This window comes from Pelophylax lessonae (genome assembly GCF_965119305.1).
Source record: "Pelophylax lessonae genome assembly, chromosome: 11".
Lineage (NCBI taxonomy): Eukaryota > Metazoa > Chordata > Amphibia > Anura > Ranidae > Pelophylax > Pelophylax lessonae.
The window spans coordinates 184,449,221-184,477,165 of record NC_138778.1 but is presented as its reverse complement, the minus strand read 5'-3'; the positions used below and the strand labels follow the sequence as shown (position 1 = coordinate 184,477,165).

Below are 27,945 nucleotides of genomic sequence, written 5' to 3'. Positions count from 1 at the left end.
GGCAGGCGTCCCAATACTTTTGGTAATATAGTGTATATCAATATACTGCACATCAGATGCATAGGCATCACATTGTACAGCTTTTGAAAAAAGCACAACTATCCCCTTACAAGAAAAAAACATAAAATAAAATAATTGAAATAAAAATATATAATAATATTACAATAAAGGGTATGTATTTTTTATATATAAGGTTTCTTATGTGTGTAATTGGACAATTGCTTAAATATCAGCAGGCTCCCTTAGAACATCCGCCTTGTTTCTTTTTCATATTACTTTCCGTCATTTGCCTGGATTGGCGACCTCCTGGTGTATTATTCATGGCATGACACCCAGTGTGTGTTAAGGCACCCCCCTGATTTACTTAATATATCTCCTTTTGCAAGATATTAGAATGCATATCAGGCAGACAGGCACAGATTGCTGGAAAAAACAATTGTGTAGCAGCATTATTCAGTTCCTGATCTATATCCATGGCCAGTAGGGATCGACCGATTATCAGCAAAGCCGTTATATTGAGTGCCGATATGCACTTTCCCCGATATATCGGAATCGGCCCCAGAGGTTACCGATATTGCCGATATTTCAGGAAAGTGCTTGTACCGGAGTGATGCCGGCAGCTAGAGGCACCACCCCGGTACCGGCGTCCATAGCCGACGGTCGGCTGTCTTGTAATGACAACCAATGTGGCTAAGAACCCGCTCGGCTGTCATTACAAGGAGCGGGAGGGGAAACCCGGGCATCCTACCTGCACGACCGCCGAAGACCCGATCAAAGCCGCATTCGGCTCTGATCGGATCTCCATGTAAAAAACTCGGAAGTGATCTCATGACATCACTTCCGGGTACTCGGCGCCAAATTAAAAAAAAAATGACAGCATTCAAAACAGACAAACTTGGCGTTTTGAATGCTTTTAAGTGCAGAGGAGGAGTTTGGGGGTCTTTTAGACCCCCCAGATCTCTCCACAAGAGTACCTGTGTAGAAAAAAATAAAAATGTCCAAAAATATCGGCAGATAACGACCGATACCGATATGTGATGACCAAAATATCGATATCGGCAATAAAAAAACAATATCGGTCGATCACTAATGGTCAGTATAGCTCACAGCAAAGCACATTTTAGTAGATCACACTAATGTTGAAAGCTGATTTGCTATTGGCTGTCATAGGTGCAGGATGCATGAGATTATTATTGAATCAGTTTATGCTAGTTATTCATAAAGTAACAAGTAAAGGCAAAACTAAAATAGATGCTGGTGGTGGAACCACAATATCAGTTCTCACAGACTGAAATAGGCAGAAATTATAATTACAGATGAAGACTGGATTGAGAACATAGCAGAAGCTGTTGAGATTTTACAGTGGAGTTCACATAAGGATCCGGCTGACAATGAGATGACAGCAGAGTGACTGAGAGAAGCCCATGTTGGGTGACATGCTGAGGACAGCATCGGGCGGGATGTACCTGTGTAGGTTTGTTCTCTGCTGTCTGGGGAGTTATGTCTTTGGAGCTGGCGCAGGTAAGTCTAGACTGACAATTTAATTAGAACTCCAAGTTTATATTGAGTAGAATGCCATTGTGGGTCTATACCCTAAGCAGCAGAATAGGAGAGCAGCACTATGCCTACAATCTTTAGAATAGGCATTTTCTTTGTCTTTTATTTTGTCATGTCGGATTACATATTGGGGAAATATCACGGTTCTTCCTACCATGAGGTTAGGTGAGAATTTATATTGGTTAGTAGGCTGTAAAGGAAGATGATGACCTTGATGATGTCTTGGCAGTTTTCTGTCGCCATTTGATGCAATGGCTGGGCTAGTGGATGTGCTAGACCTATTCATAGATGGGTAGGGCCACGCACTGGCAGTTGGAATCGGAAGCTTTTCGGAACTGCCTCCGATGTATCGGGAGGCTTTTGGGATAAATATACAGCGCCTTGAAAAAGTATTCATACCTCTTGAAATTTTCTAAATTTTGTCATGTTACAACTAAAAACGTAAATGTATTTCACTGGGAATTTATGTGATAGACCAGGGGTCTGCAACCTTTAAGACAAATAGAGCCACTTGGACCCGTTTTTTCCGAAGGAAAAAAAAAACTGGGAGCCGCAAAACTATTGCGACATTTAAAACAAATATAACACTGCATACATGCCCCTTTCAATGTTGTGACCAGCATACATGCCCCTTTCAATGTTGTGACCAGCATACATGCCCCTTACAATGTAGTGACCAGCATACATGCCCCTTACAATGTAGTGACCAGCATACATGCCCCTTTCAATGTTGTGACCAGCATACATGCCCCTTACAATGTAGTGACCAGCATACATGCCCCTTACAATGTAGTGACCAGCATACATGCCCCTTACAATGTAGTGACCAGCATACATGCCCCTTTCAATGTAGTGACCAGCATGCATGCCCCTTTCAATGTAGTGACCAGCATACATGCCCCTTACAATGTAGTGACCAGCATGCATGCCCCTTTCAATGTAGTGACCAGCATGCATGCCCCTTTCAATGTAGTGACCAGCATACATGCCCCTTACAATTTAGTGACCAGCATACATGCTCCTTACAATGTAGTGACCACCATACATGCCCCTTTCAATGTAGTGACCAGCATACATGCCCCTTACAATGTAGTGACCAGCATACATGCTCCTTACAATGTAGTGACCAGCATACATGCCCCTTACAATGTAGTGACCAGCATACATGCCCCTTTCAATGTAGTGACCAGCATACATGCCCCTTACAATGTAGTGACCAGCATACATGCCCCTTACAATGTAGTGACCAGCATACATGCCCCTTACAATGTAGTGACCAGCATACATGCCCCTTTCAATGTAGTGACCAGCATACATGCCCCTTACAATGTAGTGACCAGCATACATGCCCCTTACAATGTAGTGACCAGCATACATGCCCCTTTCAATGTAGTGACCAGCATACATGCCCCTTACAATGTAGTGACCAGTATACATGCCCCTTACAATGTAGTGACCAGCATACATGCCCCCTTCAATGTAGTGACCAGCATACATGCCCCTTAAAATGTAGTGACCAGTATACATGCCCCTTAAAATGTAGTGACCAGTATACATGCCCCTTACAATGTAGTGACCAGTATACATGCCCCTTACAATGTAGTGACCAGTATACATGCCCCTTACAATGTAGTGACCAGTATACATGCCCCTTACAATGTAGTGACCAGCATACATGCCCCTTACGATGTAGTGACCAGCATACATGCCCCTTACGATGTAGTGACCAGCATACATGCCCCTTTCAATGTAGTGACCAGCATACATGCCCCTTACAATGTAGTGACCAGCATACATGCCCCTTACAATGTAGTGACCAGCATACATGCCCCTTACAATGTAGTGACCAGCATACATGCCCCTTTCAATGTAGTGACCAGCATACATGCCCCTTACAATGTAGTGACCAGCATGCATGCCCCTTTCAATGTAGTGACCAGCATGCATGCCCCTTTCAATGTAGTGACCAGCATACATGCCCCTTACAATTTAGTGACCAGCATACATGCTCCTTACAATGTAGTGACCACCATACATGCCCCTTTCAATGTAGTGACCAGCATACATGCCCCTTACAATGTAGTGACCAGCATACATGCTCCTTACAATGTAGTGACCAGCATACATGCCCCTTACAATGTAGTGACCAGCATACATGCCCCTTACAATGTAGTGACCAGCATACATGCCCCTTACAATGTAGTGACCAGCATACATGCCCCTTTCAATGTAGTGACCAGCATACATGCCCCTTACAATGTAGTGACCAGCATACATGCCCCTTACAATGTAGTGACCAGCATACATGCCCCTTTCAATGTAGTGACCAGCATACATGCCCCTTACAATGTAGTGACCAGTATACATGCCCCTTACAATGTAGTGACCAGCATACATGCCCCCTTCAATGTAGTGACCAGCATACATGCCCCTTAAAATGTAGTGACCAGTATACATGCCCCTTAAAATGTAGTGACCAGTATACATGCCCCTTACAATGTAGTGACCAGTATACATGCCCCTTACAATGTAGTGACCAGTATACATGCCCCTTACAATGTAGTGACCAGTATACATGCCCCTTACAATGTAGTGACCAGCATACATGCCCCTTACGATGTAGTGACCAGCATACATGCCCCTTACGATGTAGTGACCAGCATACATGCCCCTTTCAATGTAGTGACCAGCATACATGCCCCTTACAATGTAGTGACCAGCATACATGCCCCTTACAATGTAGTGACCAGCATACATGCCCCTTACAATGTAGTGACCAGCATACATGCCCCTTACAATGTAGTGACCAGCATACATGCCCCTTACAATGTAGTGACCAGCATACATGCCCCTTACAATGTAGTGACCAGCATACATGCCCCTTACAATGTAGTGACCAACATACATGCCCCTTACGATGTAGTGACCAGCATACATGCCCCTTACGATGTAGTGACCAGCATACATGCCCCTTTCAATGTAGTGACCAGCATACATGCCCCTTACAATGCAGTGACCACGGCAAAGGTTCAAAAGAGCCGCATGCGGCTCCGGAGCCGCGGGTTGCCAACCTATGTGATAGACCAACACAAAGTGGCACATGATTGTGGAGAAGAAGGAAAATGATAAATGGTTTTCAAAAATTTTACAAATAAATATCTGAAAAGTGTGGCATGCATTTTTTTTCAGCCCCCGGATCAATACTTTGTAGGACCACCTTTCCCTGCAATTGCAGCTCTAAGTCTTTATGGGGATGTCTCTACCAGCTTTGCACATCTAGAGGATACAATTTTTGACCATTCTTCTTTGTAAAATAGCTAAAGCCCTGTCAGATTGGATGGAGAGCGTCTGTGAACAGCAATTTTCAGGTTTTGCCATAACACATGAATATGCTTTGATGTAAACCATTCCATTGTAGCTCTGGCTGTATGTTTAGGGTCATTGCCCTGTTGGAAGGTGAACCTCTGCCCAGGGGTGTAACTACAGGGGTTGCAGGGGTTGCAATCGCTACCGGGCCCCATGCTCCAGGGGGCCCGGTATCAAACCAGTGGGTGAACTTCTAGGATCTCAAAGGTCACACTTGCGACCGGGCCCTGGCATTTCACCACTGTGGGGAGGCCCCAAGATTGCAGGAAGGGGGCCCACTGCAGAACTTGTGAAAGGATCCTGATGCGGGACCATAATAAAAGGCCATGCAATGAGATTAAAGAGCCCCAGGATTAGTGGGAAGAGCCCCGGGCTTGAAGGGAAGGGCCCCGGCCAGGGGTCTGGGGGGCCCTTCATGGTTTCTTGCATCGGGGCCCTGAAGGTTCTAGTTACGCCTCTGCCTCTGCCCCTGCCCCACTCTGAAGTCTTTTGCAGACTCTAACAGGTTTTCTTCTAAGATTGCCCTGTATTTGGCTCCATCCATCTTCCCATCAACTCTGACCAGCTTCCCTGTCCCTGCTGAAGAAGATGGTGTGTTCAGGTTGATGGGCAGTGTTAGTTTTCCGCCACACATAGCGTTTTGCTTTTAGGCCAAAAAGTTAAATTTTGGCCTCATCTGAGCAGAGCACCTTCTTCCACACGTTTGCTGTGTCCACCACATGGCTTCTCGCAAACTGCAAACGGGACTTCTTATGACTTTCTTTCAACAATGGCTTTCTTCATGCCACTCTTCCATAAAGGACAGGTTTGTGGAGTGCCCGACTAATAGTTGTCCTGTGGACAGATTCTCCCACCTGAGCTGTGGATCTCATCAGCTCCTCCAGAGTTACCAAGGGCCTCTTGGCTGCTTCTCTGATTAAACACCTTCTTCCCAAGCCAATTCTGACACCTCGCTCCTACATGTAAAATTCTACTTTTTTTTTTTTGCTAGAAATCTACTTAGAAACCCCAAACATTATATACTTTTTTAAGCAGAGACTCTGTAGAATAAAATGGCGTGTGTTGTAATTTTTATTTCACACGTTATTTGCGCAGCGGTTTTACAAATGCAATTTTTTGGGGAAAAAAAATACATTCATGAATAATAAAAAAAAAAAACAATAAAGTTAGCCCAATTTCTTTTGCATAATGTGAGATATGATGTTACACTGAGTAAATAGATACCTAACATGTCACGCTTTAAAATTGCATCTGCCCATGGAATGGTGGCAAACTATGGTGCTTAAAATTCTCCATAGGTGACGCTTAAAAAACGCCTACAGTTTACCAGTTTAGAGTGACACGGGAGGTCTGGTGCTAGAATCATTGCTCTCGCTCTCACGTTCCCGAAAATACCTCACGTGTGGTGCGATCACCGTTTACATATGCGTGCGGGAGTAATGTATGCGTTCGCATTTGCGCATAACGCGTGGGACGGGCGCTTTAGATTTTTTTTAATTATTTTATTTATTTATTTTATACAAATTGCTATTTACACTATTTAATTTTTTTTTTTTTTTGTACAAACTTAATTGCTATCACAAGGGATGAACAACAATCCCTTATGATAGCATGGACTGTGACAGGTCCTCTTTATCTCTTTATGGAAAGATTTGGGGTCTATTAGACCCCAAATCTCTCCTCTGGCCCCCCATGCAGCCGATCAGACAGAGATCAGTCCGATCGGCTGCTTCTCTGGCTGCTGGTGGCCAGGTAAACAAAGGGGTGGAACAGGAAGTGACCAATACTTGTCGCTCCCGGTTTCTAAGGTTACAGAGAGAGGGGAATAACATCAGTTCCTCTCTCTCTGTCCCAGACAGCCATCGCCGCTGGTCGCATCGCTCCCGGCCTCCGGGATGGGACCAGATAGCCCTGGGGAAAGGCTGGGTGGGACCCCCTTCCGCCACCCGCAGAAGTGATCGAGTGGCTAATTAGCCAATCAGGTCACTTCTGCCTGAAAGGAGATTGCCGGCTGCAAGCAATGGTATCCGGATGATGCTTGTAGGTGCAGGCATCATCCGGGTATACCCACTGAAACCCAAGGACATACGGGTACATCCTTGGGTGGGAAGTGATTAATGCTCTCCTTCCCTGGCCGGTCAGTTAGGTGGATGGCCATGTCTTGGTAGGTTTGCAGTTGTGCCATACTCTTTCCAATTTTTGGATAATGGATTGAACAGTGCTCCATGAGATGTTCAAAGCTTGGGATATTTTTTTAAAACCTAATCCTCTGTTAAACTTCTCCACAACTTTATCCCTGACCTGTCTGGTGTGTTCCTTGGCCTTCGTAATGCTTTTTGTTTCATCCTTTGTCATCTGTTTTTCGTCCGAACCGAGTTTTTGACTGATGAAAAATAGGGCTTTCATCCGTTCAAAAAAACGGATGTTGACAGAAGCGGATGAAAACTGATGTAAATGAATGATCTACCGTTGTCATCCATTTTTCAATAGAATGCATTGATGTACATTTTTCATTCGTCAACAGATGGATGAAAATAGATGTGTGAAAGGGGCCTAACAAACCTCTGGGGGCTTCACAGAACAACAATATTTATATGGAGATTGAATTACACGCAGGTGGACTCTATTTCCTTATTCGGTGACTTCTGAAGGCAATTGGTTCCACTAGATTTTAGTTATGGGTATCAGAGTAATGAGGGCTGAATACAAATGCACACCACACTTTTCACATATTTATTTGTAAAATATTTTGAAAAACATTTATTATTTTCCTTCCACTTCACAATTATGTGATACTTTTTGGTGGTCTATCACATAAAATCCCAATAAAATACATTTACATTTGTGGTTGTAACATGACAAAATGTGGAAAATTTCAAGGGGTATGAATACTTTTTTAAAAGCGGAGTTCCGGCCATGGGGGTTAAATTTAGCTAAAAATACCCCCGGGACAGTCAGGGCTAGTACATTCCACAATGAATAGCCTCTGAACTGTCCCGGGTGGGACTTACCTTTTAAAAGAAATACTCACTTTGAAAATTTCTTCTCCAGCTCTGCCATCTCGGATGTGGGCAGCTGAAGCCAGCGCGTCCTCTTCTGCGTCCTCTGCCGTGTCCTCTTCTCCCAGAATGCGCCTACACCGGCCCCGCTCGTCACTTCCAAAGCGGGCGCGTCATCCCTCCACAGCTTCTGGGCTTGCCCAGAATCTGTTTAGCAGGGAATGAGGCGCCCGCACCGGAAGTGACGAGCAGGTCGGTGCCGGCGCATTGATTCCTGGGAGTGATGACGTTCAGCTCCCAGGAATCAATGCAAAGAGGAAGTGACAGCGAGGGCCGCGGTCGCAGAGGGAGGAAGTGTAAGAAAGGTGAGTATATTTTCCTTCAATAACAAGGTAAGTAAACAAAAAAAAAAAAATCGTAATGTTGATTTTGTGGCCGGAACTCCGCTTTAACCACTTAAGCCCCAGAAGATTTTACCCCCTTCCTGACCAGGGGGTTTTTTGCAAATTTTTACTGTGTGACTTTAACGGACAATTGCGCGGTCGTGCGACGCTGTACCTAAATGAATTTCACGTCCTTTTTTTCCCACAAACAGAGCTTTCTTTTGGTGGTATTTGATCACCTGTGCGATTTTTTGATCATGCGCTATAAACAAAAAAAGAGCGTAAATTTTGCAAAAATAATCCAGTATAATGTACAATAAATATATTAAAAAGTGCTGAAAGTAGTCCAGTATAATGTGGAAAAAATATATAATGTGCAAAAAATATAATGAAAGGTGCTTGAAGTGCTGCAATCAAAAGTGCTGTGGTGCTCCAAAACGCAATCAGTGCAAAAGTGTCTCGATCCCCTCTGGGACCCCACTCACCAGAAGCGATGGACCCTCATAGAAGGTCAAATGGACTTTGTTATAGATCCACAGAAAATCTCCTCCAAGTGAACACTTTAGGACCATTTTGATGTAAATTCCTCAGCGCAGCTCAAAGAAAATAAATATCCGACATAGTGAAGTCCGCAAAAAGAGATTTTATTTTCCACTTAATGATTGTACTTACAAAATAAAGTTAGAGGCACACATAAAGGAAAGAACAGTCCCACGGATACTTCCGGGAACGCCGCCGGCGTGCATTCCACGGATTACAGGAAGTGACGTCGTTGGTTCTGCCGTGACCGGAAGTGCGTCGGTAAAAAATAATGATAGAGTGCTCATTTCTGAGGAACAGCGCCATCCCCTATCCATCTTACTTCATCAATTACATCTAAAATCTTTAGTCAACCAGATTACAATTTTACTGGTTTACTAAAACAGGAGAGTGCAGAATCTGGAGCAGCTCTGCATAGCAACCAATCAGCTTCAGTGCCAGTTCACACATATGTGATGCGTGAACCCTGCGAATCCACTGTGGGTTCCCGCATCGCACTCGACTCTCAGGCAGTGCACACTGCCATATGCGAATCGCTGGGGGTGTCAATACAAAGGTAATGAAACCCCCAGATCGGTTTGCATATCGCAGTGCGAACTGTCAATTTGGACATGAATCCGATTCTGGTGCGGACCAAAAAAAGGGTCCTGTGTGACTTTGGTCTGAATGCGATGCAAATTCAGCCATACAATCTGTATGCCTGAATTTGCAACGCACAGACATTGCATGTGATTTGCAGAGCAGTAAGCTGCAAATCACATGCAAAGTCTGACATCGCATATGTGTGAACCGGCACTTCAGGTTTTTTTTGTTAAAGCCTATTTGAAGCTGAAGTTAGAAGCTGATTGGCTGTTGGGGGTTGCTGGTGCCTCAAACCAAAACATGTGGGACTTTATGGGCAGGTGGATGGTTGGTTCAACCAATGAATCAAATATGGTGTAAAAAATACACAATTTATTACAAAAAATAATAATAATAAAAATAAATGATAACAAAAATATTACAAATTCTGTCACAATATGGGGGTGATCAATGTGCTTGGGGAAAGAGACCCCAAGTGTGAGAAGGTAAGAGTGATTCAAGGGAATCAGTGACAGTGGTGCATTTGGTGACTTTTTAACAAGGATTTCCCGTTTTCCAGTGTGATGTTAAACGGAAGGTTATTCCCAGGAAATTCCCTAGTCGCTGACGCGTTTCGGCTCTCTCACGGGCCTTTATCAAAGCGTTCAGTCACTCAGTCAAAATAAATCTATGAAAACAATATACAGGATTATTTAAATCCTATAGGAATATCATATAACATCATGAATTACTTCAAGAAGTTTTAAAAGGTACATACACGGGTATAGCTATCATCCTGCGCAGAACTCTCATCACCAATCACAGTCACAACGGGAATATATATCCTGCATATAGCCTGGGAGGGGAGGGGGAATGGCAAAGGTGTTAGAAAGGTGAGTTGGTACTATCAAAGTAAAGAAAAGGCAATGTCTTGAACTTACAATTTGAGTAAGCTGCTAGGGTGGACGTCCTCTGTATTACTGGAAAGAGGAGGGGGGGAGGGAGGGAAGATTAGTCCTTCCCTTTCTTTACCACCAGGTCCTTGGTCCGTAGTATCTATGTATGTATAATAAGCCTGTTTTACCAGTATGCCATGGCTATATATTGCCAAAAATCCCCCAAAGAGTGTGGTTAACATCTTTATTACCAGTGCTTGGTGACAGTATATTGAGTGATGTGCCAAAGAAAAATGAGTCCTGAATGACTCATTCACGTTCCACAGGAACACTTACGTTTAAGGGTTAAGTCCATGGGGTAGGCGCAGGTCCGGTCTGTCCTCTCTCCTCTGCTTGTGAGGAGTGAAGGCTGACTCGTATTCCCCGGCCTTTTGTAGTCCTTCGCGCATGCGCAGTATGCGCTGCACGTAATCGGATTACGGGAGCGTTGACGTGGCACTCATCCCTGCGCCTGCGCCGGATGGGTGCGCGCGCAGGTTCAGGCCCGTTGTTAGGGACGCTCCTTACGGCCGCCAGCACAGTGGGAGGGACCGTCCTCTCCCCGAAGGGATTGGTTCGTCCCGATCAGCCCCTACGCTATGCACGAAGGGGCTTGCCGTGCTGGGTGTGACTGCGGGGGGAACGAGAGGTGCTATCTGCAGAAAAACAGCTAGTATCTGCGTGTGTGCCATAAATGTTAACAATATGGGTATAAAGCTGAAATCACTGAATATTTATATGACATATATTGAAGTGCAATGATAAAATACATGAGGAATATAAAAACAACAATAGGTAATGTTTTGAAGCAGTTGTGCAGTACCCCACATCAGGTACTTGGGGGAGGGGGGAAAAAAGAACAGTCCCATTCGCGGGGCAATGCCAGGGTCGCACCAGATCATGTTTTAAAAAGGAATCGAGTCCTGGGCACCATTTATTAACGAACGTTGTTAATGGATCGACTGTAAGTGAATAGGAGGGTTGATTTGCTCCTCCATAAATAGGCATGACAAGGAAAGATATTTGGAGGAGGGCGGGTGGTGGATACATAATGAGTAGGGGGAAAGGTTTGTAAGGCAGATGGATGAATGGATCAGTCAGTCTTGCCTGATGCAAACCCCTCAAGGAATGGGCGGAAGCTCTCATTTTCGTTTAGTCCAGGTGGTTTAGTCGCCCAAAGGCGTCTAATCCACCTCATTTCCATTTGTAACAATTTCTTATTCCAATCCCCCCCTCTATGTGGTATATGGATCCTTTCCAGTGCCATAAAGGTCACTTTTGGCATTCTATTTTTGTGAAAATGTGCTACGTGCCTGCCAAGGGGTACATAGAAGTTGCATAGTAACATGTTATTGATATGTTGGTTGACACGTTTTCCAAATTCTTGTTTGGTTTTTCCTACATAGTAGGATTCGCATTGGCATCTCATAAGATAGACCACCCCTCTTGTCCGACAGTTGACGAAGTGTCGGGGTTTGAAGAGTTCCCCATTGGGGAGTGTGGTATTAACACATCTCTGTATGACATTACATTGCCCGCAGCTGCCACAGGGGAATGTGCCCATTTGCTTGCAAGGATCCTTTCTCGTGTCTTTATACTCACTGTGTGTGAGTGCTTGTTTCATGGATCCTGCTTTCCTAAAGGTTATTTGCGGGTATTCAGGTATAAATGGTGTTATTGCGGGGTCCTCTTTGAGGATCAGCCAATGTCTTGCAATAATGTTCTTTATTTTGGGGTGGTCGTTCGTGTATCTTGTTATAATCCTGGTCTGATTGTCTTGTTCCTTTGACTTCTGTTTATTTTTGTTTTTAAACAGAATGTCCTGTCTTCCCTGTTTTTTAACCCTATTGAAAGCCTTTCTCAGGGTTGTCTTAGTATAGCCTCTTTTTAGAAGTCTCGCAGTAAGTGAATTAGCTTCTTTTTGATAGTCTTGTTCTTTTGTACAGTTCCTTTTTAACCTAAGGAATTGACTATAAGGGATTGACTTCTTGAGTGCAGTAGGATGGAAACTAGATGAATGCAGTATTGAATTGCCGGCAGTTTCCTTCCGATACAAGGTTGTTTTTAGGAGTCCATCCTTATCCTTCATAATCCATATGTCCAGGAAGGGGATTTTTACTTGGTCGTAGTTGAGGGTGAAGAACATATTATAGGTGTTGTTATTCATGGCCTGGAGGCATTCTTGAATCATGCTCTCCGGTCCGGTCCATATAATAAAAATATCGTCTATGAACCTTTGCCAAACGATAATGTTGTTTGCAAAGGCGCTGTTTTCCTCATTGGCTAAAAATTCCTGCTCCCATGCTCCAAGATACGTGTTGGCATAGGATGGGGCACAGCTAGTGCCCATTGCGACACCACATGTCTGCAAGTAATACGTGCCATTAAAGACAAAGAAGTTGTTGTTCAAAATATAGTCCAGCATCATCACTATGAAGTCATTAAATTTTTTGTCATGTCCGCTCTGTTCTTCCAGGGTTTGCTTGATAACTTCAATTCCTTTCTTGTGTGGGATGTTATTATACAGTGCTTCGACGTCAATGGTTATGAGAAAGGCATCATTTGGTATTGTGATGCCATTGATGATCTGGAGAAGATGTGCCGTATCTCTTGTGTATGAGGGTAGTTTAGTTACATGCGGTCTTAGGTATGCATCTATAACTTTGCTAGTGTTCTCTGTCAGGTTGCCATTCCCCGATATGATTGGCCTACCTGGGGGGTTGTTTCTATCCTTATGGATTTTTGGTAGTGCGTAAAATGTTGGGGTTCTTGCATGTTTGGTTCTAATGAACTGCCACAGTGTTTGCGAGATCATCCCTTGATTTAGGGCCCCATCGATTTTTTTATAAAAATCCTCTTTGAAAGTCTCTACCATGATTGGCAATATTTTTCTGTAACATCTTGTATTGTCAAGTATCTTCTGGCACATTGCTTTATAATCCTCATTGTCCATGAGCACAATGTTCCCCCCTTTATCTGAGGGTTTGATCGTAATTGATTCAATGCTCTCTAGTTCTTTTAAGGCAATTTTTTGCTCTTTAGTGAGGTTTTGTGTGGTATTCTTCCCCTTCAGTTTCTCAAGCTCTTTGGTTGTCTCTCTGACGAACAGAGCTATTGATGGATTCTCATTCAGAGACGGAAAAATGTGTGATTTCTTTTTGAAGGTAGGGGGTTCAACCTTTGATGTTCCTTCTGCTTCTTCGTCCTCACTCCTTCCCTGTGTCTCCTCTTCTGTCCAGTCATCTATTCCTCCTTCCTCTAGTAAGAGGTTCAAGTCTCTAATGGCCCGAAATTCCGCTGCTGTCAGGCTTGTTTGTGGTGTTTCAGTAGTGGTTTTCTTACTATATTTGACTTTAAGAAGTAAATTTCTGGCGAAAAGATTCAAATCCTTCACTATTTCAAAATTGTCCGTGCCTCTATTGGGGCAAAAGGAAAGGCCTAAAGATAGTACTTCCCTCTGATATTTGGGAAGTATGTGTGTAGATAGATTAATAATTGTCATGCCTTCATGGTCCATGATTTCGTCCTGCATTATTTTGTTGAAGGTTTGGTCCTTTTCTTTGCCCCTAAAAAAGCCTTCTGTGGCTTAGGATTCCCATCTTTGGTCTGTTGGGACCTGGTAAAAATTTGGTGATGTTTTTTTGGAGCAGTGGTGTCTTCATCTGGTGCTAGACTCATTTCAGAGGTTCCTGGTTCCTCCACATCTTGTGAGGATTGATCATTGTTATCCTCGATATCTTTTTGTTGATTCGCAGGGGTTTTATTGGGGCCTCTGCGACGGTATGGCTGTTGTTCCGCTCCTGATGTGTACGCGGATGAGTCTGATGAGTATTGTGGGCCAGTGTTTCTAGGTGTTCTATGGGGAGCTCTCCTTGGCTGCCTGGTGTTTGTCCATTTGTATGCGCGATTTTGAGAGAAGGCATTTTTATCTCTCCAATATTTCCGTTCTTTTTTCTTGAGTAGTTCCTTACTGAATTCTTCAATGTGCTCTTTTAACCTTTTTTCCTGTTCACTATATAGTGATGCACTTCTCAATGGGTTCAGTTTTTCATAAATCAATTTTATATCTTCGTCTAGGTTTTTCATTTGTCTTGTGTATTCCGTTTGTAGAAGAATCATCAGTTTCTTTGAACATTCATTTAGAATCTCTTCCCATTCTTTCTTCATTAGTGTGGTTATGTTGTCCATCGTGGGGAATATCTGGATTCTAAGGCCGACTGGGTTTATTTTTTCACTTACATATCTTTCAAAGGTTTTGATGTGCCAAAACAGGGCTGATTTCCGTTCAAGGTGTCTCTTTAATGTGTTAAATAGTGCTAGGACGTCCGATTCCTGTTGTTCATGGCCTTGAAAGCTCTTCTGGATGTCCAGCATTAGACTGTTCCATTCGTCTCCTATCAAATTCTCTCTATTAAAGTGAGAGACCATGACCACTCCTGAAACGGAGGACCCCCCCACTGGGAATTTGATAGGAGACGAATGGAACAGTCTAATGCTGGACATCCAGAAGAGCTTTCAAGGCCATGAACAACAGGAATCGGACGTCCTAGCACTATTTAACACATTAAAGAGACACCTTGAACGGAAATCAGCCCTGTTTTGGCACATCAAAACCTTTGAAAGATATGTAAGTGAAAATATAAACCCAGTCGGCCTTAGAATCCAGATATTCCCCACGATGGACAACATAACCACACTAATGAAGAAAGAATGGGAAGAGATTCTAAATGAATGTTCAAAGAAACTGATGATTCTTCTACAAACGGAATACACAAGACAAATGAAAAACCTAGACGAAGATATAAAATTGATTTATGAAAAACTGAACCCATTGAGAAGTGCATCACTATATAGTGAACAGGAAAAAAGGTTAAAAGAGCACATTGAAGAATTCAGTAAGGAACTACTCAAGAAAAAAGAACGGAAATATTGGAGAGATAAAAATGCCTTCTCTCAAAATCGCGCATACAAATGGACAAACACCAGGCAGCCAAGGAGAGCTCCCCATAGAACACCAAGAAACACTGGCCCACAATACTCATCAGACTCATCCGCGTACACATCAGGAGCGGAACAACAGCCATACCGTCGCAGAGGCCCCAATAAAACCCCTGCGAATCAACAAAAAGATATCGAGGATAACAATGATCAATCCTCACAAGATGTGGAGGAACCAGGAACCTCTGAAATGAGTCTAGCACCAGATGAAGACACCACTGCTCCAAAAAAACATCACCAAATTTTTACCAGGTCCCAACAGACCAAAGATGGGAATCCTAAGCCACAGAAGGCTTTTTTAGGGGCAAAGAAAAGGACCAAACCTTCAACAAAATAATGCAGGACGAAATCATGGACCATGAAGGCATGACAATTATTAATCTATCTACACACATACTTACCAAATATCAGAGGGAAGTACTATCTTTAGGCCTTTCCTTTTGCCCCAATAGAGGCACGGACAATTTTGGAATAGTGAAGGATTTGAATCTTTTCGCCAGAAATTTACTTCTTAAAGTCAAATATAGTAAGAAAACCACTACTGAAACACCACAAACAAGCCTGACAGCAGCGGAATTTCGGGCCATTAGAGACTTGAACCTCTTACTAGAGGAAGGAGGAATAGATGACTGGACAGAAGAGGAGACACAGGGAAGGAGTGAGGACGAAGAAGCAGAAGGAACATCAAAGGTTGAACCCCCTACCTTCAAAAAGAAATCACACATTTTTCCGTCTCTGAATGAGAATCCATCAATAGCTCTGTTCGTCAGAGAGACAACCAAAGAGCTTGAGAAACTGAAGGGGAAGAATACCACACAAAACCTCACTAAAGAGCAAAAAATTGCCTTAAAGGAACTAGAGAGCATTGAATCAATTACGATCAAACCCTCAGATAAAGGGGGGAACATTGTGCTCATGGACAATGAGGATTATAAAGCAATGTGCCAGAAGATACTTGACAATACAAGATGTTACAGAAAAATATTGCCAATCATGGTAGAGACTTTCAAAGAGGATTTTTATAAAAAAATCGATGGGGCCCTAAATCAAGGGATGATCTCGCAAACACTGTGGCAGTTCATTAGAACCAAACATGCAAGAACCCCAACATTTTACGCACTACCAAAAATCCATAAGGATAGAAACAACCCCCCAGGTAGGCCAATCATATCGGGGAATGGCAACCTGACAGAGAACACTAGCAAAGTTATAGATGCATACCTAAGACCGCATGTAACTAAACTACCCTCATACACAAGAGATACGGCACATCTTCTCCAGATCATCGATGGCATCACAATACCAAATGATGCCTTTCTCATAACCATTGACGTCGAAGCACTGTATAATAACATCCCACACAAGAAAGGAATTGAAGTTATCAAGCAAACCCTGGAAGAACAGAGCGGACATGACAAAAAATTTAATGACTTCATAGTGATGATGCTGGACTATATTTTGAACAACAACTTCTTTGTCTTTAATGGCACGTATTACTTGCAGACATGTGGTGTCGCAATGGGCACTAGCTGTGCCCCATCCTATGCCAACACGTATCTTGGAGCATGGGAGCAGGAATTTTTAGCCAATGAGGAAAACAGCGCCTTTGCAAACAACATTATCGTTTGGCAAAGGTTCATAGACGATATTTTTATTATATGGACCGGACCGGAGAGCATGATTCAAGAATGCCTCCAGGCCATGAATAACAACACCTATAATATGTTCTTCACCCTCAACTAAGACCAAGTAAAAATCCCCTTCCTGGACATATGGATTATGAAGGATAAGGATGGACTCCTAAAAACAACCTTGTATCGGAAGGAAACTGCCGGCAATTCAATACTGCATTCATCTAGTTTCCATCCTACTGCACTCAAGAAGTCAATCCCTTATAGTCAATTCCTTAGGTTAAAAAGGAACTGTACAAAAGAACAAGACTATCAAAAAGAAGCTAATTCACTTACTGCGAGACTTCTAAAAAGAGGCTATACTAAGACAACCCTGAGAAAGGCTTTCAATAGGGTTAAAAAACAGGGAAGACAGGACATTCTGTTTAAAAACAAAAATAAACAGAAGTCAAAGGAACAAGACAATCAGACCAGGATTATAACAAGATACACGAACGACCACCCCAAAATAAAGAACATTATTGCAAGACATTGGCTGATCCTCAAAGAGGACCCCGCAATAACACCATTTATACCTGAATACCCGCAAATAACCTTTAGGAAAGCAGGATCCATGAAACAAGCACTCACACACAGTGAGTATAAAGACACGAGAAAGGATCCTTGCAAGCAAATGGGCACATTCCCCTGTGGCAGCTGCGGGCAATGTAATGTCATACAGAGATGTGTTAATACCACACTCCCCAATGGGGAACTCTTCAAACCCCGACACTTCGTCAACTGTCGGACAAGAGGGGTGGTCTATCTTATGAGATGCCAATGCGAATCCTACTATGTAGGAAAAACCAAACAAGAATTTGGAAAACGTGTCAACCAACATATCAATAACATGTTACTATGCAACTTCTATGTACCCCTTGGCAGGCACGTAGCACATTTTCACAAAAATAGAATGCCAAAAGTGACCTTTATGGCACTGGAAAGGATCCATATACCACATAGAGGGGGGGATTGGAATAAGAAATTGTTACAAATGGAAATGAGGTGGATTAGACGCCTTTGGGCGACTAAACCACCTGGACTAAACGAAAATGAGAGCTTCCGCCCATTCCTTGAGGGGTTTGCATCAGGCAAGACTGACTGATCCATTCATCCATCTGCCTTACAAACCTTTCCCCCTACTCATTATGTATCCACCACCCGCCCTCCTCCAAATATCTTTCCTTGTCATGCCTATTTATGGAGGAGCAAATCAACCCTCCTATTCACTTACAGTCGATCCATTAACAACGTTCGTTAATAAATGGTGCCCAGGACTCGATTCCTTTTTAAAACATGATCTGGTGCGACCCTGGGATTGCCCCGCGAATGGGACTGTTCTTTTTTCCCCCCTCCCCCAAGTACCTGATGTGGGGTACTGCACAACTGCTTCAAAACATTACCTATTGTTGTTTTTATATTCCTCATGTATTTTATCATTGCACTTCAATATATGTCATATAAATATTCAGTGATTTCAGCTTTATACCCATATTGTTAACATTTATGGCACACACGCGGATACTAGCTGTTTTTCTGCAGATAGCACCTCTCGTTCCCCCCGCAGTCACACCCAGCACGGCAAGCCCCTTCGTGCATAGCGTAGGGGCTGATCGGGACGAACCAATCCCTTCGGGGAGAGGACGGTCCCTCCCACTGTGCTGGCGGCCGTAAGGAGCGTCCCTAACAACGGGCCTGAACCTGCGCGCGCACCCATCCGGCGCAGGCGCAGGGATGAGTGCCACGTCAACGCTCCCGTAATCCGATTACGTGCAGCGCATACTGCGCATGCGCGAAGGACTACAAAAGGCCGGGGAATACGAGTCAGCCTTCACTCCTCACAAGCAGAGGAGAGAGGACAGACCGGACCTGCGCCTACCCCATGGACTTAACCCTTAAACGTAAGTGTTCCTGTGGAACGTGAATGAGTCATTCAGGACTCATTTTTCTTTGGCACATCACTCAATATACTGTCACCAAGCACTGGTAATAAAGATGTTAACCACACTCTTTGGGGGATTTTTGGCAATATATAGCCATGGCATACTGGTAAAACAGGCTTATTATACATACATAGATACTACGGACCAAGGACCTGGTGGTAAAGAAAGGGAAGGACTAATCTTCCCTCCCTCCCCCCCCTCCTCTTTCCAGTAATACAGAGGACGTCCACCCTAGCAGCTTACTCAAATTGTAAGTTCAAGACATTGCCTTTTCTTTACTTTGATAGTACCAACTCACCTTTCTAACACCTTTGCCATTCCCCCTCCCCTCCCAGGCTATATGCAGGATATATATTCCCGTTGTGACTGTGATTGGTGATGAGAGTTCTGCGCAGGATGATAGCTATACCCGTGTATGTACCTTTTAAAACTTCTTGAAGTAATTCATGATGTTATATGATATTCCTATAGGATTTAAATAATCCTGTATATTGTTTTCATAGATTTATTTTGACTGAGTGACTGAACGCTTTGATAAAGGCCCGTGAGAGAGCCGAAACGCGTCAGCGACTAGGGAATTTCCTGGGAATAACCTTCCGTTTAACATCACACTGGAAAACGGGAAATCCTTGTTAAAAAGTCACCAAATGCACCACTGTCACTGATTCCCTTGAATCACTCTTACCTTCTCACACTTGGGGTCTCTTTCCCCAAGCACATTGATCACCCCCATATTGTGACAGAATTTGTAATATTTTTGTTATCATTTATTTTTATTATTATTATTTTTTGTAATAAATTGTGTATTTTTTACACCGTATTTGATTCATTGGTTGAACCAACCATCCACCTGCCCATAAAGTCCCACATGTTTTGGTTTGAGGCACCAGCAACCCCCAACAGAATTCTATAAGGGACGGCGGCAAAACCTACTCGTGTATATGTGTACAAAGAAAAAAACCCCCAGCCAGAAGCTGATTGGCTACCATGCACATTTGCACCAGATTTTGCATTCTCCAGTTTTAGTAAATCAACCCCAGCATTTTCCTAAACAAACTGCCAGCATGGTTGCTAGGACGCCGGTACAGCAACCAACGATGCTGTAACCTGGTCACCAGTGTTCTAGCAACCAATCAGCACTCCCATGGCTGTAATACAAAGCTAATGGTTAAGATAAGATTGGGGTTGATTTACTGAAACTGGAGAGTGCACATTTTGGTGATGCATGGTAGCCAATCAGCTTATTCATTTAAACTTTGACAAAAAAAACTGGAAGCTGATTGGTTTCTATGCAGAACTGCATCAGATTTGCACTCTCCAGTTTTAGTAAATCAACCCCAGTGTCCTCTTAAACAAACTGCCTGCATTGTTGTTAGGAAGTTTACGTTAATGTAGGGTGACCAGACGTCCCCAGACTGAGGACATTGTCCCCGGACCAAGTCTGTCCCCAGTTTTGTCCACGGATTGGATTTGAACGAGCAATTTCGAAGACAGTAAGCGCAGAAAACACTTGTTACACACGCATTTAACCCATTGATCGCTCCTGGTGTTAACCCCTTCCCAGCCAGTGTCATTAGTACAGTGACAGTGCATATTTTAGCACTGATTACTGTATTAGTCTCACTGGTTCCCACAAAGTGTAAAGCCCCGTACACACGTACCGATCGTCGTCATAAAAACGTTCGTCTTTTCTCCCCGGGATGTCGATGTCTGTTGAAAAGTGCAAAGACAGCACAAGAATTTTGTCCGCCGACTTCAGCTGACTGCAGAAGTGATGTCATGTAATGGTTAACTTTCCCTGTGTTTTTTCTTTTCTGAGCATGCCCAGTCTTGCAAATCTGCGGTCTGTCGGCTGATTTCTGTACTGACAGGCGAACAATCGTCCGTTCTGGTGTCGGCATACAAAAATTTTTATGTTTGCAAGAAAGACTCTTGTCCGCAGAATGTGCGCAGACAGCTGTCGGAGGCACCATACTAACAAGCGTACAATCGGCAGATCTTTCGTCCGCCGACGTTTGTATGACGACGATCGGTACGTGTGTACGGGCCTTCAGAGTCTGATTTGTCCGCCGCAGCATCGCAGTCCCGCTATAGGTTGCTTATTGCCACAATTACTAGTAAAAAAAAATAATATAATAATATATATATGTCCCCGGATTTCATTTTAAAAATCTGGTCACCTTACGTTAACGGCTATAAGAAAGCAGAGTAGAGCTTGTCATATGTTTTGTATATGCTTACTATATGGTGCTCATTAGAGGAATATTTACATGCTAATACTAAATCAGGCCCATGTGTTTAGGGCCTTAAATGATTGATGACAAAGGTGGGGGAGCCTGTAGAAAAAAAGAGTGATTATTCCTGTGCTGCCAGGGCTGCAGAATCCCTCAATACAGCCATGAGATTCTGAATACATTTGCTGATCATAAATAATAGAAATGTGCTTTCCTTAGCTGTACCTTCAGCTCCATTTGTAGGTGACGTGACGCGCGATGGCAACAACCTATTTCAGCTATTTGCAGTGTGAATAATATTAAGCAGATAAAAAAAAAAAGCTTTATGTCATAGCAACCAATTTTATTTCCTTTGCTAATTTTAATGCAGATTTCATGGCTAACAATCTGGCTGATTGCAGCAGGTTAAAAAGTTAATTGTCTGCATTTCCATTGCTGTAAGCAAGCCGGAAGAATGACACTGAGCACATTCGTTATGCTGACTGTATTTCAAAACAAAAAACACTTACAGACTTTCCTGAGTGAAATAATCTCTTTATTTGTCTAATTAACAGAAATCACAACTGTTACCTATATTAATGATATGTTATATAAAACCTGGCAAGGTTTAGTACAGGCTTTGCTTATATTGCCACCTGCTGGCCAAAGCCCTCCAGCCACATAATATTTTTTACAATAGGCTTGATTAGCGTCACAGTGCCTTTTTATCTCAAGAAAAACACTTGTTGGTCTTCCTGCCTTTTTTCTGAAGTTGACAAGACCAAAAGGGCTCATTTACACATGTGGCATACATTGCCACTCTTCTGAAAAGCGATCTGCAATGGATCGCCTTTCAGATCAGTTTGATAGGTATTGAGGAGGAGATATGACACCACCCCATTGCCTATTTCAACCCTCAAAACGAGTGACATTTGGTGGTACTGCCATCTACTGTGACATGCAGTTTAATTTTTGCTGGGGCATATATACAGCCCTGAGTGGCTACATGCCCTTAGTCAGTTAGGGGATCAGGGGAGCGGGGAATGAGGCTCAACTCAGGGGTGTCACAAGGGGCGTGCGGGGGGGGGGGGGGCAGACCGCACCAGGGTGTCCACCGGGGGGAGGGTGACACCGCTTTGCCCAAGCTCCCGATCCTTCTCTTCTCCCTCTCATCTATGCTGGCAGGCCGGCATCGCACCGCCACTGAGCCGCAGAAAAGGGTGGACCCTGGACGCAGAGCAGTGCGCCCCGAGCCCGCCCATTGTGTGACAATAGTGCTAGTTGCCTGACTTTCTCTGACTTTGAAGCGGAGTTCCGCCCCCCCCCCCCCACAAAAAAAAAAAAAAAAAATACTGTAGGTGCTGACTTGCAGCAGGTCAGCAATGGCAGGCTGATTGATTATTCATCTCTCACTAGCTTTACATTACTACTTGTTACAAAGTTGCTGTCATTTTATACTACTGTTCGAAGCCAGAGGGCAGTAAAATCAGGTAGTCGAGCCACATTCCCCCCCCCCCCCCCCCCCGATCCCCTAACTGACTAAGGGCATACAGCCACTTAAGGCTGTATATATGCCACAGCAAAAATGGACAATTACCTGTCCACGTTGTTAGCACCCCAGCCAAATTTCAGATTGGCTCTTGGGTGCTGCCGCCACTTTACAGCCCGTTCCCTACTGCGCATGCGCAGTAGCGCGCTGCGCTCTGTAACTGGCCCTGCGGCGGAGGAAGGAGAAGGGGGGATGAACTTCCAAGGTGGGGGCCGTGTCTGGGTCTATTGGAAGTGAGGATGGGTACCTGTCAAAAACAGATACCCGTTCCCCCCCTCCCCCCTGAAAGGCGCCAAATGTGGCACCAGAGGGGGAGGAGGAAGCAGATAAACGGAGCTTCCACTTTTGGGTGGAACTTCGCTTTTAAGCAAACCTTGAAATAAATACATAAAAAATTATCTGAAAAACCTATACAGGTGCCTCTGAGATTTTCTCTGATCATTCTATCCGGTTTTACTATACAGGTTTACTTTCTGCACTTTATTGTATCGGACTTTGTTACAGTGTTGTTGGAATTACACAGAGACGCTTTAAGCGAACCTTGCATGATGTAATGACAGGATTCACCCGAGATTAAAAAAAAATTAAAAATTTGCTACAAAAGTGTGTTCAAAAATTTGACAGTTTTCGCCCGAGATAAAAAAAAACTCCTAAAAAAATGTGTGTTCAAAAATTTGGTATTGTAGGAAAAAAAACAAAAAACATCTAAGATGTGGCGACTTCTTTCTACTTCCCAAGACATTCCCACAATGCCTCTGCTTTAGCATCCTTTTGTAAGAGTTTTGTTTTTTCCATTTGGGGGTGGGTGGGGGGCTGTGATCAAACGTATGTTGTAAGACAGTGGTTCTTAACCTTGTTGGAGGTACTGAACCCCACCAGCTTCATATGCGCATTCACCGAACCCTTCTTAATTGGAAAAATAAAATATGATTTTATGAGTCTAGTCTCGGGAGGGGCACTACCAGAAAATAAGGTGTTGTTTACAGAACTGAATTTAACGTATCATACAAAGTAAAATGTACAGAGGTCAGTAGTATGTAGCGCAGCGTACAGAGGTCAGTAGGCTGTAGGGCAGCGTACAGAGGTCAGTAGGCTGTAGGGCAGTGTACAGAGGTCAGTAGGCTGTAGGGCAGCGTACAGAGGTCAGTAGGCTGTAGGGCAGCGTACAGAGGTCAGTAGGCTGTAGGGCAGCGTACAGAGGTCAGTAGGCTGTAGGGCAGTGTACAGAGGTCAGTAGGCTGTAGGGCAGCGTACAGAGGTCAGTAGGCTGTAGGGCAGCGTACAGAGGTCAGTAGGCTGTAGGGCAGTGTGCAGTAGTGAGTAGTTTGTAGGGCAGTGTGCAGTGGTCAGTAGTTTTTAGGGTAGTGTACAGTGCTCAGTAGTTTGTAGGGCAGTGTAGCGAGGTCAGTAGCATGTAGGGCAGTGTATAGGGGACAGTAGTTTTTAGGGCGGTGTAGAAAGGTCAGTAGGATGTAGGGCAGTGTACAGAGGCCAGTAGCATGTAGGGCAGTCTATATGGGTCAGTTGATTGTAGGGAAGGATAGAGTGGTCAGTAGGCTGTAGGACGGTGTACAGAGAATAGGGCAGAGGACAGGAGTTGACAGGACAGAGGATAGGACAGTGTACAGGGATCAGTAAAGCCACACACCAGGGGGCTGGGAGGGCACACACCAGGGGAGGGTCAGGAGGGCATACACTGGGGGGGGGGTCAGGAGGGCACACACCGGGGGGTTATGAGGGCACACACCAGGGGGTTGGAAGGGCATACACTGGGGGGGGGGAGGGTCAGGAGGACACACACTGTGGGGAGGGTAGTAAGGGCACACACCAGTGGAGAGTCAGGAGGCCACACACTGGGTGTCAGGAGGGCACACATCAGTGGTTGGGAGGGCACACACTGGGGGAGCCAGGAGGGCACACACTGGGGGGGGGGGGGGTTGGGAAGGCATACCATGGGGTATCAGGAGGGCACACACTGGGGGGGTCGGGAGGACATACCATGGGGTGTCAAGAGGGAACACCCTGGGGGGAGGTGTTGGGAGGGCATTCCATGGGGTGTCAGGGGGGCACATGCTGGGGGGGGGGTTGAGAGGGCATACCATGGGGTGTCAGGAGGACACACACTGGGGGGGAGGTGTTGGGAGGGCATACCATGGGGTATCAGGAGGGCACACACCAGGGGGCATTCACAATGCTTATTGAGCTAAATGAAAAGGACATGCATTTCCATTTGTCAGCTAACAGCACCTCTATGCTAAGCTGCAGTAACTCAGCAGACTTAGCATAGAGGTGCTTGCAAACTAATCCACCATGTACAGCTAGCTGAGCCTACCTCCAGGAACATTCACTCGGCTCCCTCTGCTCAGCTGCTCACACTTCCCTCTTCCAGGCGGGCGCGATCTCCGTGGTCAGGTACATCCCCATCCCGCCCACTCAAGCAGCAAGCAGCCTGCAGGAGATAGGCTGGAAACCTGCTGGGGGAGGTACAGAGGGCGGAGTGTCAAGTTTCTATGTGTAATGGCTGTGAGTCGTCCCGACCGCAGCTCTGATTTCCCGGGGAGGGGTTGGCCTCACAATCAGTAATATTTTCTCGGAGGGAGCAATTGCCCTGTTGCCCCCCTGCCGAACCCCTGAGACTGACTCACCGAACCCCTGGGGTTCGATCGAACCCAGGTTAAGAACCACTGTTGTAAGACAACAATGAAACAAATAGGCAAAATAAGAATGGCAGACAAATTGGGAATCCTTATCTGCACACCTGTTTCAGGTCAGAAACGCAATGCATTAAAGCCAGAGAGTAAGCGTGACAGACAGGCAACTAGCATTTTCAGAAGGTTTCTTTTATTATGACTTGTAATGCCAATCACAGCAACATGATAATTACAATTGTTCTTGTAATGTTGCAAATTCTTGCAATTCGAGATGATTAAACTGATTCAAGGTTCTGCTTATTAATAATGGCTTGCATCGGTTCAGATATTTTACAACTAGATTGTGCACATCATCTGCTCATTCTCCTTGATATGCACCTGACCAGGGCCTGGACAAGGGGTGGGCAGGAGGGTCAGCTGCCCTGGGCGCAATTGTTTTTTGCAGGGATGGGGGTGCCCTGACCTTAACCCTAAAGCCTAGTACACACGCAACGATTATCGGCCGACCGCTCGTCCATCTTTTGTCCAGAGTGGTGTTTTGTTGGTTGGAATGTGCCTAGACTGCACACAAATTTTCTCGCCCGACAAAATTCTACTTCAGAAGTGATGTCATGTGTTGGTTTGCTTTCTTTGTGTTTTTTCTTCACTGAGCATGCCCAGACTTGCTCATAAGATTTTTCCCTGTCAAAATCAGTACTGACTGCACGAAAATCGGCCGTGTTTTGACGGCAGACAAACATTTAATAGCCTGCACACCAGATTTTTTTTCGGCCGAAAAGTCGGAGTCGGTTGTCGGAAGCATCATACTAATAAGCCGAAAATCGGCAGATCGGTCGTTGGACGAAAATTCCCTGCCGATTTTCGACGCGTGTGTACGAGGCTTAAGGCCGCGTTCAGATCCACCTGTCAATTTTTTTGGCGGATCTGATTGGACGCCCCATGCATCTCTATGGGGCATCAGATGTCAGCGGAGATATATCCGCTGACATCCGATCCAATCTGATCTGTCAAAAAAGAAACCCTATTTTCCATCCGTCTGGCGGATCGGATGAGAACGGACAGACGGTCCGTTCCCATCCGATTCCCCCATAGAGAAGAATGGGGACCTGACAGCTGTGTCTCTGCACACAGCCCAGAGAACAGCTGTCATCCTCCTGCTCAGCGGGGGATCGACGGATCGATCCCCCGCTGAGAAAAACTGAGTCCGTCCGACGGACTCCATGTGTGAAAGGGGCCTAAGGAAAGGGGGTGCAGTTTAGCACCTTTGCCCTGGGCGCTGGATGACCTTGTCCCGCCACTGCACCTGACAATCTGCAGAGAGTCTTGCAATCAGATTATCCAGTTTTCCAGGATGTACACTGTATATATTGTACACATTACCATGGATATGATGAATTGACATAAGCATTGTGGGAGGACTGGCCAATCCTAATTCAGCTTGGAAGCACCCATTGACAATTTTCGATATGCAAATTCTCTCTAAAATGCACCTACACAGAAAATGAATTGATATTCATTCTTCTCTGTATAGGTCCCTGTGACTCCTGTTCCAAGTCTTAGGTTCTGAGGAAGACCTGTATATCTGATAACCGACAGTATATATATATATGCAGAGATGTATAGTATCTAAGTAGAACTACTTCACTACTGTACTTAAGTACCGAAAAGGCGGTATCTGTACTTTCCTGGAGTAGAATTTTTTTCTCCTACTTCCACTTTTACTTCACTACATTTTTTTCGATTATTTCAATCCTTCTACTCCAATATTTTTTTTTTTTTTTGTGCTGCACAGTTACTCGTTACAATTATAAAAATTACCACTGTCAGAACAGTAGATGGCAGGTTTCATGAAGCTCAAAAAAATGTGTATAATGTCATGTGTACAGCCAAAGGAATGGTGATTGTCCTTTAGGTTAATCATTTGAAATAATAAAAAACAATATGAAGTTCAAACTTTTGACTTCTTTCTTTAAAAACTACATAACACAGTACTTGTACTTTTACTTTCAGTACTTGAGTAGCAATTTTTTTTAAAAACTACTGGTACTTTTACTTTCAGTACTTGAGTAGCAAAATAAAAAAAAAAAAAAAAACTACTTGCAATACTTAAGAACAAAAAATGTTGAATACTTAAGTACTTCTACTCAAGTCACTTTTTGATCGAGCACTTCCACTTCTACTCAAGTATGGGTTTCGAGTACTTTATACAAGTGTGTATATATGATTGTTTGTGTTACAATTCTAGCCATGAAGACCTTGCAGAAACCTCCAACTAGACTGATCTCAGAGGTTTTGTTCAGTGACCCCGGCAGACTGTGGTTGCCTCATTCACATTCACCGATGAAGCATGTGGAAATCCTGGAAATAAGGGGCATTTTTAAAAAGATAGTAAAGTGTCAACAAGAAAAACCCAATGAAGATACAATGATGATGTTAAACAACAGAAAAAAGAAACCTATACATTTATATAAAAGCAGAAAAAATGATTACATTGGACAAAATAGACGGCCAGGTGGAAGGAAGAACAAAATGATCATAGGCAATAAAAAATTAAACAATGTCACCAGAAAGAAAAGTGCT

At 44.1% G+C, this 27,945-nt stretch overlaps 1 long non-coding RNA gene across 1 annotated transcript; it reads left to right on the top strand.

Annotated features, from left to right (window-relative positions):
* The first annotated feature begins 1,426 nt into the window (after positions 1 to 1,426).
* LOC309567071 lies at positions 1,427 to 27,819 on the top strand. Its single transcript, XR_014225918.1, has 2 exons — positions 1,427 to 1,521; positions 27,611 to 27,819. It is a non-coding gene; the product is annotated as an uncharacterized lncRNA (long non-coding RNA).
* The last annotated feature ends 126 nt before the right edge of the window (positions 27,820 to 27,945 follow it).